Source organism: Rhipicephalus microplus, chromosome 7, assembly GCF_043290135.1.
Source record: "Rhipicephalus microplus isolate Deutch F79 chromosome 7, USDA_Rmic, whole genome shotgun sequence".
Taxonomy (NCBI): domain Eukaryota; kingdom Metazoa; phylum Arthropoda; class Arachnida; order Ixodida; family Ixodidae; genus Rhipicephalus; species Rhipicephalus microplus.
In genome coordinates, this window is record NC_134706.1 from 144,096,333 (window position 1) to 144,113,173 (window position 16,841).

At 46.6% G+C, this 16,841-nt stretch overlaps 1 pseudogene; it reads right to left on the minus strand.

Annotated features, from left to right (window-relative positions):
* Positions 1 to 14,450: 14,450 nt before the first annotated feature.
* Positions 14,451 to 16,841, minus strand: part of LOC142767896 (alkaline phosphatase, tissue-nonspecific isozyme-like) — a 38,212-nt pseudogene continuing 35,821 nt past the window's right edge.

A 16,841-nucleotide genomic window follows, 5' to 3' on the forward strand; every position in this document is an offset into this window, starting at 1 on the left:
AAAGTGGCTGTAGCTGTGATCTCACAAAATTTCTTGTTGTGAAACGTAATGATACAACCCGTTATGCACTGTTAGGATGCTGATTTTAAATGTGACGCATATCTTGGCGTACTGCAAGCCCATCCAGCGTATCAATGCAAACATTATTTCAGCTCGACGACGAAAAAACACGTAAACATTTAGCAACAATGTTTTTGCTGAAGAAATGCATTTGTCCAATCTTTTTGGAATAGGAATGTAAGCCATTTCAAATTTTTCTGCTGATGAAATACGCTCGTACTTATAGAACGCTAATACTATCCTGTAATTCTGTCATCACAAACATGCACAACAACACATGAAATTAGCTGCGAAACGTATTATCCGAGTTTTGCACAGAATTTAATCTTATTATAAGTCTTAGTTATACTTTGAATGAGGCATACAATGTTATGGCATTGTTTTTACACAAATTAAGGTATAGGACGTCTTATCCCTCTAGCATAGCGGTGAAAGTTATTTTAAAACAGTGTAATTGCTCACCTTTGACAAGAAGTACAAAACCTTTGGGTGCTTTCGAAAGTATTTCCAAAGCAACTTTTACCAACTCCGTCAGATTTGGCTTTGTTGTGTTGGGTTCAGAGCGGTTGAGTCAGTACGGCATTTCCTCATTATCGAGTAGGCCTGAAACGAATATGTAAGTTAGGTTGTCGTTTGTAAATAGCTGGGTAAATATTTGACAGAGGGCCAAGAAAGTAGTAGTGATGCGAAGAGAAGGAGCAAAAAAAGTTCTCTGCGCTAGGGCGGGCATCGTTAATGTAACCAGTATTGCTCGCTGGTCCTCCTTGTTTCGAGTCAGCACATTGAGTAAGGTAGCTGGCCCCATTCGCCAAAGTACCGAAGCAAACTTCCTCGATTCTGAAACATGTGACGTCATCATGCAGTGTTGAGATTACAAACCGACTTTTCATGTACCGTAGGAGGAGGAGGATTGAAAGAGGAAGGACAAGGAGGTTAGCCAGTTTTGTAGAGCTAGTGCAATAAGTACTGTCTCATGTTGGTGCTGCAAAACATGGCTTTTCTTGTCTAGAGCGCTGGGGATCACCTAAACTTATATCGTTTATCATTTAGCCTGCCAGCTACAGAGAGGAAAACACAGGCGCAATAATCCCCGCACAAGTGGACAAGCGTTTGGCTGTGCTAGTACCACACCTTCTGGAAATCGGTCCATGTAACACGGCCTCGTGAACGTAACCTTTGTTTTAGAAATGGCGAATATTAACTTTTTATTACTTGGTTCTTTGCCGAACGCAATTTAAATGTCACCTCATTTAAATTATTAGCAACACATTGAGTTTGAAGCCCTTCCTAGCTTGTGCATAATACTTAGACAAGCTTTCTGCTTCTTTTTATCTTGACCGTACTTCTGTCTGTCCGTGCGTCCAGATGAATAAACACACGGACGGGTGGATGCTTCACACCACTCATCATCAGACTCGTTGGACATGCTGTGATTTTTTAGGGGCGAAGCTCTTTAGGAACTCACGATGTCCGCCGTCTCCCGTCTGTCCGTCACACGTCTTCATCTGTCTGACATTTCTGAACTATTTTGCTTGTAACCTTCAAATTATAAGCAAAAGAGGGCCCTATTGTTAATTGTAGATGTGAAGGTGCTGCTGCCAAATATATATATATATATATATATATATATATATATATATATATATATATATATATATATATATATATATATATATATATATATATATATATATATATATATAACCACGTCGTTTCATACCACACATTGTCTTCTTTCATAAGAACGAAGACGAACGCAGGAAAGCCTGATGTGCTGAGTATATGCGTCGACGTCTACGGAAAGCTACCGCGGAGACAAAAAAAAAGGAAGCGGATGCAAAGTGGCGACGGTGACAACGAAGTTATACACCACAGACTAGGGCTAAGGAAGCAATGGCTAAGCGGGGAAAACACCAAGCTGACGCGCAGTTGAGGCAAATTGAAGCGGATGCAAGGTGGCAATACCGACAGGAAAATTCTACACCAGAGACGATAGCTAATGAAGCTGTTATTATGAAGTCAAAGCGTAACCCGGAACTCTGAACCTCATATCAGCTATGAAGAGGAATTACCGCTATATCACAATTGGTCTCAGCATTATCTGTTTGAATAAAAAAATATACAAGTATCACAATTACAATCAGTCTCAGTACTATCTCAACTTTATTCAAAATAATCACCTCCAAAAGCTTCGCGCCATAATTATCATCAAGCAGCTTGAAATACAGGGTTTTTATATTGAATGCTTCTTTATCAGCGCAGCTCAAGCATTTATAGTCAAAGAAGCGAAGAATGCTGTGTGTATATGATCGCAAGACTATTTGTGACAAAAAGTCTCGCGTGGCTACGAACGTAAAATATGATTGCCATGACATTCCATCCTCAAAACATTTGAAAGAAATCTCAAAGAAACATGCCAATAAAGAAACATACTTATTCTACTTAAATGCCTTCGTAAACATTTCATCGGCGTTATCAGCCTTGTTCTATAATTAATTGTGAGAGTTACCGTCCAAAAAACCACCATATGATTATGAGAGACGCCATAGTGGGGAGCTTCGAAAATTTTTACCACTTCGGGTTCTTTAACCTGCGCCCACATCTGAGCGCATGGGCCTACAGCATTTCCGCCTCCATTGTATATGCAGCCGCCGCTGCCGGGATTCCATCCCGTGACCTGCAGGGAAGCAGCAGAGTACCTCAGCTACTAGACCACCGCGGTGGGGCATCAGCCTTGTTCTCAAACCTATTGTCGTCTTGTATTTTTCCTAAAGAGTGGAGAATAGTTAAAATGATCCCAATATTTAAATCAGCTTACCGCTTCGTTCCCCTTCACTGTCAAACCTCCTATCTCTAGTAGCATATGTACACTTCTTGAGCACGTCATATATACTCATGTAATAAATTATGTGCAATAGCATAACTTTTTTTAGAATATTAGCGCGAATTTCGCTAGGGTTTTCATACAATACCTAATTCATCAGAATATAACGATTTATTTTCAGTTGTTTACACAGACATTTAAGCGGACGCCTCGTTTATCGTTTATTCAAAGCTCTTTTAGCGTTCCTCATCACATGCTTCTAGTCAAACGAGCCCACCTCAATTTTATTTTAGCGTTGTGTGTTTAGAAAAAGCGGTTAACGATTTAGAGTAGTAGGTACTTTACTATGGGAGAGCTGTGTGCCGTCCCTGCCTCTTTTAACGACATGTGTATTTAGAAAAAGAGGTCAACAATTTCGCGTACTTGATACTCTCATATGGGAGAGCATAGAGCCGTCCCGTGGGTCTCACAGCAGCATTTGCAACTGGTTATATGACGTGAATGAGACATAAAGTAGGATTAACGACTTACTGTAATATAGACAATACGCCTGTGCTAAGTGCTCTTACTTTTTTGTATTCCCGAAACTTTTTGTGTCGCCCAAGGCAGAATATTTGGTTCCCTAATTTCGTCATTTTTTTTAAAGATCGGGGAGTAATGTGTTTTCTCTCAAATTAGATACTTTGCATATGGTTGCTTTTCATATAGCGAATCGGTAATGATGCCGACTGCCTTGACCTTTTCAGTGACTTTATTGAAGTGACAGATGCGTGCTCCTCATAACTGCTGTCCCTAATTGTGTCTATGCAAAGCTAATGCCGCTCGCTAAATCATTCCAGTCACTTCTAACAACCTACCTACTAATAATGCTAGCCTTGACCTTACATCAAAAAAGAGCTTTCATGGTGTTGATTTGCAAGACGATAGTTATAGCACAACAGAACGACGACACAGAGACAAGAACGACATGTAGGACACGTGTCTATGTGTCATCGTTCTGTTCTCGCGATATAGCTATCTTCATGTATCAACAACTAGCCCAAGCTTCCACACTAAGTTGATTTGCAGTCTAGTTTTCCTTCCCATTACAATATAACACCTTGTTAATTTCAGCTAACCGCGACGGCCTCCTTAAGCCAAACGTGAAACATGCACGACCTACCTAAAATTCGCTTGCATAACACTCATCTGACAGAAAGTGGAATATGCCTTTGCATATAAGATTCTGATCTAGACTATGTCATCAACATCATCGAATTGTTCAAAACCCGTGCTGTTGACTTCATCGGTTCCACTTACTGTCCCGCCAATATAAGTAGCTGATTGATTGATTGATTGATATGTGGGGTTTAACGTCCTAAAACCACTATATGATTATGATAGAGGCCGTAGTGGAAGGCTCCGGAAATTTCGACCACTTGGGGTTATTTAACGTGCACCCAAATCTGAGCACACGGGCCTACAACAAGCAATATAACAAGCCGGATTGAAACCACTCTCAAACGGACGACTCTGTTCGCCTAGCCTTATTTCGTAAACTGTACGATCGTTGCTCGCTTTATAATTACCTGCTTCATTCGCTCTCTACAGCCTTCCCATGCCATTGCCATGATAACAAAGTAGCACGCATCACTTCTGGCTCACATATTTCCTCTAAATTATTTATTCTTCAAGCAGTACTTTAATAAAATAACCTTGCTTCATGCATAAGAAATAAAACTAATTTAATAATTTGAGCTTTGTTACGCGAAAACAATTTTACTTACTCTTATATCACTACCTCTTTCGGTATATAAGCAAGATGGAGGCGGAAATGTTGTAGGCCCGTGTACTCAGATTTGGGTGCAGGTTAAAGAACCCCAGGTGGTCAAAATTTCCGGAGTCCTCCACTACGGCGTCTCTGATAATGAAATGGTGGTTTTGGGACGATAAACCTCACAAATCAATCAAATCAAGCAATAACAATCTTCACATTAGAGTGAGTTTAAAGAAGTGGTCACACCAAACTTAGAGGCTATCCTAAGCCTGTTGTTAGTTTCCTGTGTATGGAAGAACTCTCCACACGACGAGTCATACACAACAAACGCGTAGAATAAATTTTAATTCACTTCTAGAAGCGTAGCGGAATGCTCACCCTCGCGATCTAGGCAAATCGCTTGTAAAGCAACAATGACGTTTCAAAATAGAAGAAGCAATGACAGTTGTCATGATGTCACACCAGATTTGTAGTGACGTGAGTGACCTCCGCCATACCCGAAATGCATTTTGTAATCAAGGAGAGAGTAGCATGCCTGCTGTTACGAGTTTTCTGGCGTCCCTTGCAGAGACACCTTTCGTGTCCATCCAGAACTCAGTTTGTTTTTGAAAAGACACTCGACGCGTAGTTCAGAGACACTGTGCGCGTTCAACAGAGGGGCTGTGTCATCCTTTATCAGCATCTCGGCGCTTATAAAAGGCTGGCGCATCGAGCGTTGGGCTGCTTCCTCGTCCTCGTTCTGTACACACATTGTAAATATCAACGCTTTGTTTCCTTCTAGCTGCCTTTTGCCTTGCCACTGCCTCGATGCTACTGCAGTTGGCCTTGAAGACTGTCAGCGCGCTTGTTTTGCTGGCGCTTGGTGGGTGTGGCACGTGTATATGAGAGCAGACGAAACTCAACACGATGTGCATGACAGCCTTGTGTGCTCACGTGACCCATCCAGCTATGGATCAACGTCTCTGCTCAATGGGTGACGAGTAAAAGAGCGAGAATTGTGAAGCACCGTCTGCTGCCGGCCTCCGGTTCGAGAAGAGTAGACGACGGCGAACCGCTTCGCCGCAAGCCTCAGATTATTCGGAATTCGCGGCGCGTGGCCGCCAGTTTATCTTCGTCCTGATGAACCATGGTCACTTGTTCGCCCGTTGGCTGCTCCAACTCGAGCGTGAAAGGCAAACGCAGGTAGAATTCCTATGAAACGAAGAAAAAAATGAGGTGGGCCGTGGCTGTGAAGAGAGTCACAGCGACAGGTAGCCTTTGAGTACAGATTGTTGAAGGCAGAGTGTGCGAAAACCATTTTTAACAGGTATATGTGTATTTCACGCTACAAAAACTTACACATGAATATGGGCGAACATTATATTGAGAAATATACTGTCGCTCAAGCGCGCCTACAGAAATATATGGAAACGCGCGGGCGAAATCTACCTGCCATAAGAGATGAGCCCCGGCCAATGTACCCATATACATGACAAAAAACGCGAAAGCTTCACACAAGAGTAAGTTTACATGAAGCGCTGGACGAGTCTATTTGTGTTTATCTTGGTCAAACTGCGCCATGATGGCACCCAAATGAAGAAGTGCGTTAAACAAGCGCAACGTTTCGATTATTTGGCGCCTTCTGTCTGACTGTATTGTCACGAGGTCATGACGTGGCCAAAGACAGGAAATTTCGTGTTGGGATTTAACTGTTTATTTGGGCGAACCTGTGCCCGGTAAAGGGAAAGTCTAATTACAGCAGCAGTCTTGCACAGATAGCAGTCTCGGACTGATAGCGGAGAACGCAGCGTCGGCCTTCGATCAACAACTGACAAGCGGCGAAGCGCGTCGGCATTTATACCCTTGCCGTCGAATGTTCTAGCGTTATCGCTGGCGGTGGCGTAGGTTCCAGAACAATCTGTACCGTTCGCACAGTAGGCGTGATCTTATCGAAATGATCTACTACAGTCCGGAACATTCTAGAAACCTGCAGGCGTGGTTTGCGCCGAGAATCGTGTGGTATATCGGAACGATAACAAAAACTTGGGAAATGGAACGTGGCATTGCCCCCCTCTAAAAAAAGGCATCGTCCCGATGCTTTAACTGAAGATGAAGGTACAATAATAATGCAAGAATGCACAAGGAATAAATTACAATACAACAATAATACAAAAAACACTGTTTCAGTTTGTTAACGTGCATGAAACGGCTTGAGGCGCGCGACATAGACGACTTCAGGTCGCGATCGGCGTCGTTGAGAGTTCGTGATGCCGTCGGGGACAACCTCGTAATCAAGTGGGCCGAGACGTCGAACCACCTTGTACGGTCCGAAGTACCGTCGCAGACGCTTTTCACTTAGTCCACGTCGGCGTATCGGCGTCCACACCCAAACACGTTCACCGTGCTGGTATTCCACGAAGCGTCGTCGAAGGTTGTAACGGTGGCTGTCGGTCGTCTGTTGATTCTTGATACGGAGACGCGCAAGTTGTCGGGCTTCTTCGGCGCGTTGAAGGTACTCGCTCACATCGAGGTTTTCTTCGTCGGTGACGTTGGGTAACATGGCATCGAGCGTCGTTTCCGGGCTCCTTACGTAGACCAATTTGTATGGAGATATCTGCGTCGTCTCCTGCACCGCCGTGTTGTATGCGAAGGTCACATACGGAAGAATGGCATCCCACGTCTTGTGTTCGACATCGACGTACATTGACAGCATGTCGGCGATCGTCTTGTTAAGCCGCTCGGTGAGGCCGTTGGTCTGTGGGTGGTACGCTGTCGTCCGGCGGTGGTTTGTTTGGCTATATGCCAAGATCGCTTGAGTTCAGTCGGCAGTGAATGCCGTTCCTCTGTCGGTGATAAGGACCTCCAGGGGCGCCGTGACGTAGGACGATATTTTCGACGAAGAACTTAGCTACCTCGGATGCACTGCCTTTTGGCAGGGCTTTTGTCTCGGCGTAGCGGGTGAGGTAGTCGGTAGCTACCACGATCCACTTGTTTCCGAAAGCCGACGTCAGGAACGGCCCCAGTAGGTCCATACCAATCTGCTGGAAAGGTCGGCAAGGTGGATCAATTGGCTGCAGAAGTCCCGCTGGCCTTGTCGGCGGTGTCTTGCGTCGCTGACAGTCCCGGCATGTCCTCACATAACGAGTGACGTCGGTGGTAAGACGTGGCCAGTAGTACCTTTCTTGTATCCTCGCGAGCGTGCGGGAAACACCGAGGTGCCCTGCCGTCGGATCGTCGTGCAGGGCCTGCAGGAGTTCTGGTCGCAGAGCTGAAGGCACCACAAGGAGGTACTTAGCTCGAAGCGGTGAAAAGTTTTTCTTTTGTAGAAGACCGTTTCGTAGAAAGAACGACGCAAGTGCGCGGCGCTTGAATACCTTCGGGACTTCGGCGGTCCTGCCTTCGAGGTATTCTATTAGGGCTTTAAGTTCCGGGTCGACCCGCTGTCGTTCAGCGAAGTCGTCGGTAGTTATCGTTTCCAAGAAGTAGTCGTCATCCGAGTTGTCGGGTAGCGGTTGGTCGACAGGCGCACGAGAGAGACAGTCAGCGTCGGAGTGTTTTTTGCCGGACTTGTAAATGACAGTAATGTCATATTCTTGAAGTCTCAGGCTCCATCGTGCGAGGCGACCTGAAGGGTCCTTCATGGTGGCTAGCCAACACAAGGCGTGGTGGTCGCTCACAACTTTGATGGACCTGCCATAGAGGTAGGGGCGAAATTTCGACGTATCCCAGATGATGGCGAGGCACTCCTTTTCTGTTGTGGAATAGTTTGCTTCTGCTTTGGATAGCGATCGGCTGGCGTAACTAATAACCCTTTCAAGTCCGTCAGCCCTCTGCACAAGAACGGCGCCGAGACCTACGCTGCTTGCGTCAGTATGTATTTCTGTCTCGGTGAATTCGTCGAAATGGGCAAGTAACGGAGGCGTCTGGGGGCGATGTTTAAGCTCCTGGAAAGCGTGTTCCTGTGGCGTTTCCCACTTGAACTCCAAGTCAGCCTTGGTAAGGTTAGTGAGAGGATCGGCGATGCGGGCGAAGTTTTTCACGAACCGCCTATAATAGGCGCACAGGCCCAGAAATCGGCGCACGGCCTTCTTGTTAGTGGGCGGCGGGAAGTCGGCGATGGCGGCTGTTTTCCGTGGATTGGGACGAACTCCAGACTTGCTGATAACGTGCCCCAGAAACAAGAGCTCCTCATACGCAAATCTGCACTTTTCTGGCTTCAGTGTGAGTCCGGACGTCTTGATGGCTTGAAGTACAGCTTCAAGGCGCTGAAGATGCTCGTCAAAACTCGAGAAAAACACGACGACGTCGTCCAAGTACACAAGGCAAGTCCGGCACTTCAATTCTGCCAGTACTGTATCCATAACGCGTTGAAAAGTTGCAGGCGCTGAGCAAAGGCCGAAGGGCATCACCTTAAACTCGAAGAGGCCATCCGGTGTTATAAACGCCGTCTTCTCTCGGTCTCTTTCGTCGACTTCGATTTGCTAATAGCCAGTCTTGAGGTCCATTGACGAGAAGTACTTGGCGTTATGGAGCCGATCAAGTGCGTCGTCTATTCGTGGGAGAGGATACACGTCCTTTCTTGTGATTTTGTTCAGGCGGCGATAGTCGACGCAGAAACGTAGGGTCCCATCCTTTTTCTTCACTAACACCACGGGGGATGCCCACGGACTCCTGGACGGCTGGATAATGTCATCTCGCAGCATTTCATCAACTTGTCTCTTCATTGCCTCACGTTCTCACGTCGAAACCCTGTACGGACTCTGACGGAGTGGTCTGGCATTTCCTTCGGTTATGATTCGATGTTTCGTGATTGGGGTCTGCCGAATTTTTGATGACGACGAAAAGCAATCTTCGTATTGCAGGAGCAGGGCCTTGAGCTGTTCTTGCTTATCGTTCGGAAGTCTGGGATTGACGTCGAAAGCTATGGGAGGGGCTTGGTTCCTCTGAGCAGGTTCCGCAGAATCGGCGAGGGCGAAAGCACTGGTGGCTTCGACAATTCCTTCGATGTATGCGACCGTTGTTCCTTTGTTCACATGTTTGTACTCATTGCTGAAATTCGTGAGCATAACCGTTGCTTTGCCTCCCCGCAGCTCTGCAATTCCTCTTGCGACGCAAATATTTCGGGTGACCAACAGATGCTGACTTCCTACAACGACGTCTTCCAAGTCAGGTGATTTAGGAGCGCCGACTGAAATAATGACGCTTGAGCGAGGCGGAATGGTGACTTGTTTTCCAGCACATTCAAGGCATGGTGTCCTGACGGCGTGCGCGGCGGTAGTGCTTCTTCTGTGGATAACGTTATCGACCTTGTTTTTAGGTTGATGACAGCACCATGGAGGCATAAGAAGTCCATGCCAAGGATGACATCTCTCGAGCAACGCTGTAGGACTACGAAGTCTGTAGGATAAATGCGGCCGTTAATGGTGACTCTCGCTGTGCAGATTCCTGTAGGCGTTACGAGATGACCTCCGGCTGTGCGGATTTCAGGGCCTTTCCAAGCTGTCCAAACTTTCTTTAACTTCGCGGCGAACGACCCACTGATGACAGAATAGTCGGCTCCAGTATCGACGAGAGCAGTCACACTGTGGCCGTCGATAAGAACGTCGAGGTCGCTAGTTCGCCGTCTCGCGTTACAGTTAGGGCGTGGCGTCGGGTCACGGCTGCGTCGGCTTGTTCCGCTGCTTCCATGTTGCGTCGTCCGGCCACCTTCGGTAATTGAGCTTTTGCCTTCAGGGCTTTGCCTGGTTGGTGTTGTGCTCAAAAAGCTCCGTCGCGGCGGCGTCGTCGTCGGAGGATCTTCGGTAGTTCGTCGCACAGCAACCGCACCTCCATCGGTTGCTGCCCTTTGTTTCCCGGATACGGGCTAGGAGACCGGCCCCGCGTTGGGCCAGAGTACTGCCGGGGGTGCGGTGGCATGCGGCGGCTGGGCGACGGCGAACGGGAAGGACTTCGTGGTGTCCATTGAGTTCCTGCCAGGTAGTCGGCGATGTCACGTGGCCGATCTCCTGGCTGCGGACGCGGTGCATTGACGGTGAAGCCACGCAGTCCCATCTGTCGGTACTGGCAACGGCGGTATGTGTGCCCGGCCTCGCCGCAGTGGTAGCAGAGCGGGCGGTTGTCAGGTGCACGCCAAACGTTCGTTTTCCCCGGTGCACTGCGCTGGCCCGCTGGGGAACGGTAGGACGTCGGTTGGGGTGGTGGCGGCGGTGGCGTCTGGCGACGGAAGTGTGACGGGGCGGCGTTTTGGCGTGGACGGGGAGGAGCGTTGTGACGCACTGCAGCGGCGTAGCTCATAGTTTCTGGCTCGGGCGGCGGTGTTTCGGGAATTCGAAGTGATTGCCGGACTTCTTCTCGCACAATGTCGGCGATCGAATCCACTTGAGGCTGCGCTGAAGGCAATAGTTTGCGCAGCTCTTCGCGCACGATCGCTCGGATCGTTTCACGCAGGTCGTCGTAGTCACTGGCTTGAGCCGCAGCGCATTCTGGTGTCAGGCGACGATTATACTGTCTGGTGCGCATGTCCAGCGTTTTTTCGATGGTGGTTGCCTCGGATACAAATTCTTGGACGGTGTTCGGTGGATTCCTCATTAGTCCCGCGAAGAGCTCCTGTTTGACCCCTCGCATGAGGAAACGAACTTTCTTTTCCTCAGGCATGTCTGCGTCAGCGTGACGGAATAGGCGGGTCATCTCCTCTGTGAAAATTCCAACCTTTTCATTTGGTAGCTGAACCCGGGTCTCGAGTAGAGCAGCGGCCCTCTCTTTGCGAGCGACGCTTGCGAACGTTTGCAGAAATGCGCCGCAGAGGACATCCCACGTTCGGAGCGTGGACTCCCGATTCTCTAGCCAGGTCCCTGCGGTGTCTTCCAGGTAGAAGTACACACGACGGAGCTTTTCTTCGTTGTCCCAGTGATTGAGGGCGGACACATGGTCGTATGTTTCTAGCCACGTTTCCGGGTCTTCAATCGATGAGCCATGGAACGTTGGTGGTTCCCTGGGTTAATGAATGACGATCGCGGGCTGGGACGCTCCGGTTGTCATTGTCGCTGCAGTCGAGGTCATGGTCTTGGTCTTCCGCGCCTTGTCTTCTAGAAGGCCGTACTCCGGTGGGAGACCTTGCTGTCGGCAGCTCGTTCGCTGCTCTTGGTTGGCGTCGGTGTCGTCTCCGCGACGGGGGCTGGGTTCACGGCTTGACGGGGGCGTCCGGTACATGAACGAAGCAGCACCTCCACCAGGTCGTGACGTGGCCAAAGACAGGAAACTTCGTGTTGGGATTTAACTGTTTATTTGGGCGAACCTGTGCCCGGTAAAGGGAAAGTCTAATTACAGCAGCAGTCTTGCACAGATAGCAGTCTCGGACTGATAGCGGCGAACGCAGCGTGGGTCTTCGGTCAACAACTGACAAGCGGCGAAGCGCGTCGGCATTTATACCCTTGCCGTCGAATGTTCTAGCGTTATCGCTGGCAGTGGCGTAGGTTCCAGAACAATCTATACCGTTCGCACAGTGGGCGTGATCTTATCGAATTGATCTACTACAGTCCGGAACCTTCTCGAAACCTGCAGGCGCGGTTTGCGCCGAGAATCGTGTGGTGTTTCGGAACGATAACAAAAACTTGTGAAATGGAACGTGGCAGTATTGTTTATGTGCCGCCGTGCCGTGTAGCTTGACCAAGGTCACCGTTCATCAGATTCGGGTGCACGTTAAAGAACCCCAGGTGGTCAAAATTTCCGGAGCCCTCCACTACGGCGTCTCTCATGATCATGTGGTGGTTTTGGGACGTTAAACCGCACATACCAAGGTCAGCGTTAAAATAAGCATCTGGTTTCGACTAAGAAATGCACCTTATTGCGCGCCGAAGGATAGAAAAAAAAAGCCTCAACGCACTCAATAAGTGTTGCCCTTCATGCCAATCGACTGATGAGTTCGGCCATAACAGCGATCCCGAAATGTACTCTTAGCACAATGCTAAAGTCATCCCCATCCCTTGAAATCTTTAAAATGGTGACTTTTTATGTACAGTACAACATTACACAATGAAAACTGTTTTGCGTATCGACTGATCTGCTAGCCAAACTAACAGCATTCCGAGCAGCATAAAAGCATTGCACTTCTCTTTAGTGCAGAAACAAAACTTCCGGACCGTTCATTGCTTTCGTAGCTTGTCGTCGTAACAGTCACGGTTGAAAAAAAAAACTACTTCTAAAGCACCGACATTGCATAGCGAGGTTCTTTTTCCAACAGATCAGTATAAAAATGCGCGCGTGCGGCTGCTGACCCGTGTGATGCGTCGAACCGGAAGCCGTCGTGTCCTACAGTTCCCTGCGATTGCCCATTTTACCGGTCACCTATTCGGCACCGCAAAGACGAAACTGAAAATAATCCACATAAGAAGTGCAATATAAAATTACTTATCAAAATTACACGAATCTTGGCGTGTGTATCATGCTTACTGGAGCTGAAGGAAGCACAACAAAGAACACGCATGCCATTAACTTGGTGACACCACCCCTCTAATGCAATGCTGCATCTACCTATTGCTACTACACCTATACAGGGCGTCTCACATAAATTAAGCTAGTGTTTAAGAACATGTTGGAACACGTAATTACGACGTGACCAAATGCATGTTACTCATTGTTGCCTGGAGTTAATCAAACTAATTTTTGTGTTTACAAATATTGTTTAATAAGATAGGTTTGATTAATTACTAATTTCTCATGAAACAAAAATAGATGAAAAATTCAATGAGAAAGTTGTAGATTAGTTGCCAAAATTTCCGATTAGGCAGTTTTAAACTTTATATCTGTTAGATATTAGTGTTTTTCTGCAAACTGCAAACGTCCGCAAAATATAAAAATATATACCACGTGACAAACCCGCTCGTGCGTCAGTGCGCACGATGATCCTAATACTCTCTAACTTTCCGCGTACGAATGACACGCTTACCTCGCACCGGTTCACGACAGCGATACGCTGTCACAGCGGTAATCGTTTTTGTGGCTGATAGCAAGACGTCTTCATAGTAAAACCACCACCATCGAAGCGGCCGTGCTGACACAGTTCAATGGGACAAATGCTTTGGCCGTCCATCCATGGAACGTTGTGGAGCACTGGAACCATTGCGCGCACTGGCGCATGAGCGGATTTGTCACGTTGTATTGTTTGTATTTTGCGGACATTTGTAATTAGCAGAAAAACACTAATAACTAACAGATGTGAAGTTCAAATATGTCTAGTAGGACGTTTTGCCAACCGATATACAACTTTTGTATTGAAAATTTTTATCTATCTACCTTTCTTGAAAAGTTCTTTATTTAAACACATCTAATCAAGCAATATTTGAAAACACAAAAAATATTTTAACTACAGGTGACGGTGAGAAGCTTGCATTTGGTCACGTTTTGATTACTTGCTGCAGCACATTTTTAAACGCTGGCTAAACTTAAGTGGGACACCCTGTACATGTTGTAATTACAATGAATGTCTGAGCTTCATACTTGCGTTTTAATTCATAATCCTTCTATACTTGTGTATCAATTCAATTTTTTGAATGAGTTCTTTTTTCTAACATAGTAAGCAGTGGTATTTTGCTCAATGGCATCAATTTTTTGTCTACTTCTTTTCCTTGTCTATCGATTGTTCTCGCCACCCCTCTTCCTGGTAAATGGTCTGAGCGGTATAGCGATTACAATGGCAAAAATAAAAATATATTTTACTCCATTTAAGCACACCAAAATTAAAGTATTGTCTATGCGTACAATTTTGTGTAAAATGCGACCACCTAAGAAGTAATCAGTGGAGTTAGTTTAAACCGCTAAAAACTGTGATCTGTCCTAAACATAACGAGCATGAGTATTATTCTTCATTGCTTGCCAGACTTATATCAAGTTGAGCCCATAGATTCTGGCACCTTTCTGGCATTCTTCATTATATTCCGTAGAAATGAAGAATGCCTTTCTTCCTGCTCCAAAGATGACCTGGAAGAGAAACGTAAAAACGTCACAGTCGATGAAGGGGTAAACAGGGCCCAGAAGCGTTAGTAATGTGAGCACCATTCATTAGTAATTGTGTAATTGAAGTGGAATGTTATTGCGCTGTTGTCGTGTGGTAGTGATAATCAGCGCCAGTGGTGGTGCGTGGGTCGTACCTTAATAGCGTAGGCAATATAAGCGGCAAATTAAAAAGTCACAGCTTTGCCCCAAAGGCGAAGCAATGAGCGCGATAGCAACGTATTGGAAGGTCACGCACAAAATAGAAAGCAGATCGAAACGTGCCCAGCTTTTCTCACACACAAACGATGTAGAAAACGTGCTCACATGTACAGATTCACGCAAATAAGTGTCTCAGTTGTTATTTTTCTGTGTATGAAAAGTGCGCGCGTTTCGCAAACGGAGACTGCAATGAATGCAGTGACCTTTGTGCGCCCTGTAACTACAGTAGAATCATTTCAGGTAGAGCCGTAGGCCAGCGAAGATATACGATCCTCCCCTCCTCCCAACCGCAAAATAACGACGCGCGAGAGAGCGTTGCTCTCCTCCTCTAAGTGCAGCAAAGTTCGCGTGGGATATTAGAGCGCGTGCAAGCGCGCGTGGTGGCGAGTGCTAAAGCCAGTGCGCGCTCATTGCGCCGTCTTGCTGGTAATGCTGAAAACACAATAATTCCCTCTGAGATGCCCGTGAGCAGCGGTAAGTGGTAGACATAAAAAGCTTGCCGTTTGAAGTATTACGGACGTGCTCCTCGGTGGCTCAGTGGTTAACGCCTCGCACTCACGATTAAGAGGACCTAACTTCGAATCCGCTCAACGCAGCCTTTTTCTGGGTTATCTTCCTTTCTTGCCTTTTTATATACATAGACACGTACACATATACGATGAGTGACGCGGACGTCGACGCTGACGCCAGCGAGAGAATCCAGCCTAGAATGTCTATGTAGGCACTATCGCAATAAAAAAAAACGTCAAAGTTGTTAACACGTGGTAATTGCCACAACGTGTTGGCTCTGACAAACAATTTTACTATAGCGGTAAAGACATGATTTTACGGCATAGCAGAGGATATATTTTTTCACTTCCTTGGCGGTCAGTGTATTTATTTCCTTTACATATGTGTTTGACAGTCATCCACAAAACACGTATATTTTACTTTAGTTTATATACAAAGTTATCGTCACTCAGAATCTTCAAGATCACACAGAAAGGAATAAGCTGAGGGGAGGCTGGTACGTCACATTTCACCAAGCCGGCAGTAGGGAATAGTAGAGCACTCCTCTCAATTGTGGGCGCGGTACAGCGGCTCGTGCATGCGCAGCGGGCGCCAGCAGAGAGGGAGGCGAGCCGATTTCGGACGCGTCGGCTGCCAAAGCCGCAGCCTTCCGATAGACGAACCATAAAAGCGAAAGTTTATTGTTCGTGATGAGCAAATGTGCAGCGATATTTGGTTGTGAAGTGCGTGATAGAGATTCACAGTCTCATCCTGATTCTACGATAAATTTGCCGATTTACGCTTCGTGTTTATTCCGCTGAATGCAAGAGAGCAACGGCGTTAATTGGCCAAATAATCGCCATGACCGGCTGTTTTCTTCTGCAGATATGGTAAGTTCTTAGTACGGAACGTAATGTAACAGCGAAATTTTATTTAGTTTATCTTGTTATTTAGCCAGATGAAATATTTCCATATCCTTCTGTGACACGTGTGTCACGATTCGCGCGCATGAGTATCGTTCGCAGCAGCGTGCGGGTTGGCTGACTGCGAACATAGCGAAAAACAACAGTTACCAAATATTAGGTTAACCCATGCAAAATGTTACCAGAAAGGAATAATTCAAAGAATAAATCACCTTCTTTGTCATGCAAGTCAAATTCTTGGCTCGGCAAACTCCGGTAAGAACAGTGAACCAAGTAGTGCTTTTTCATAGTTGTGACCATTGTACACAACAACTACTCACTGCCGCCTCCCGAATTAAGAGTCGTAGACGCTGCCGTTGTCGTCTTGAAATTATAGGTTTCTTTCGCTGAAGAACGCAAGTCCAGTCTCGAAGAAAAGCAGCAAAGCTGCAGCGCCAATAATTTTCAAAAAGGTCACCAGCTTCGAAAATGACCACTTTCAATCTCAAGCAATATAACATAAACTCGCAACTATGAAGAACAACTCTCACTGAACGCTTCGGACACATTGCATCACATTTGAAGTGTTACAGCTGCATAAATATGCACATTCAGACCTACA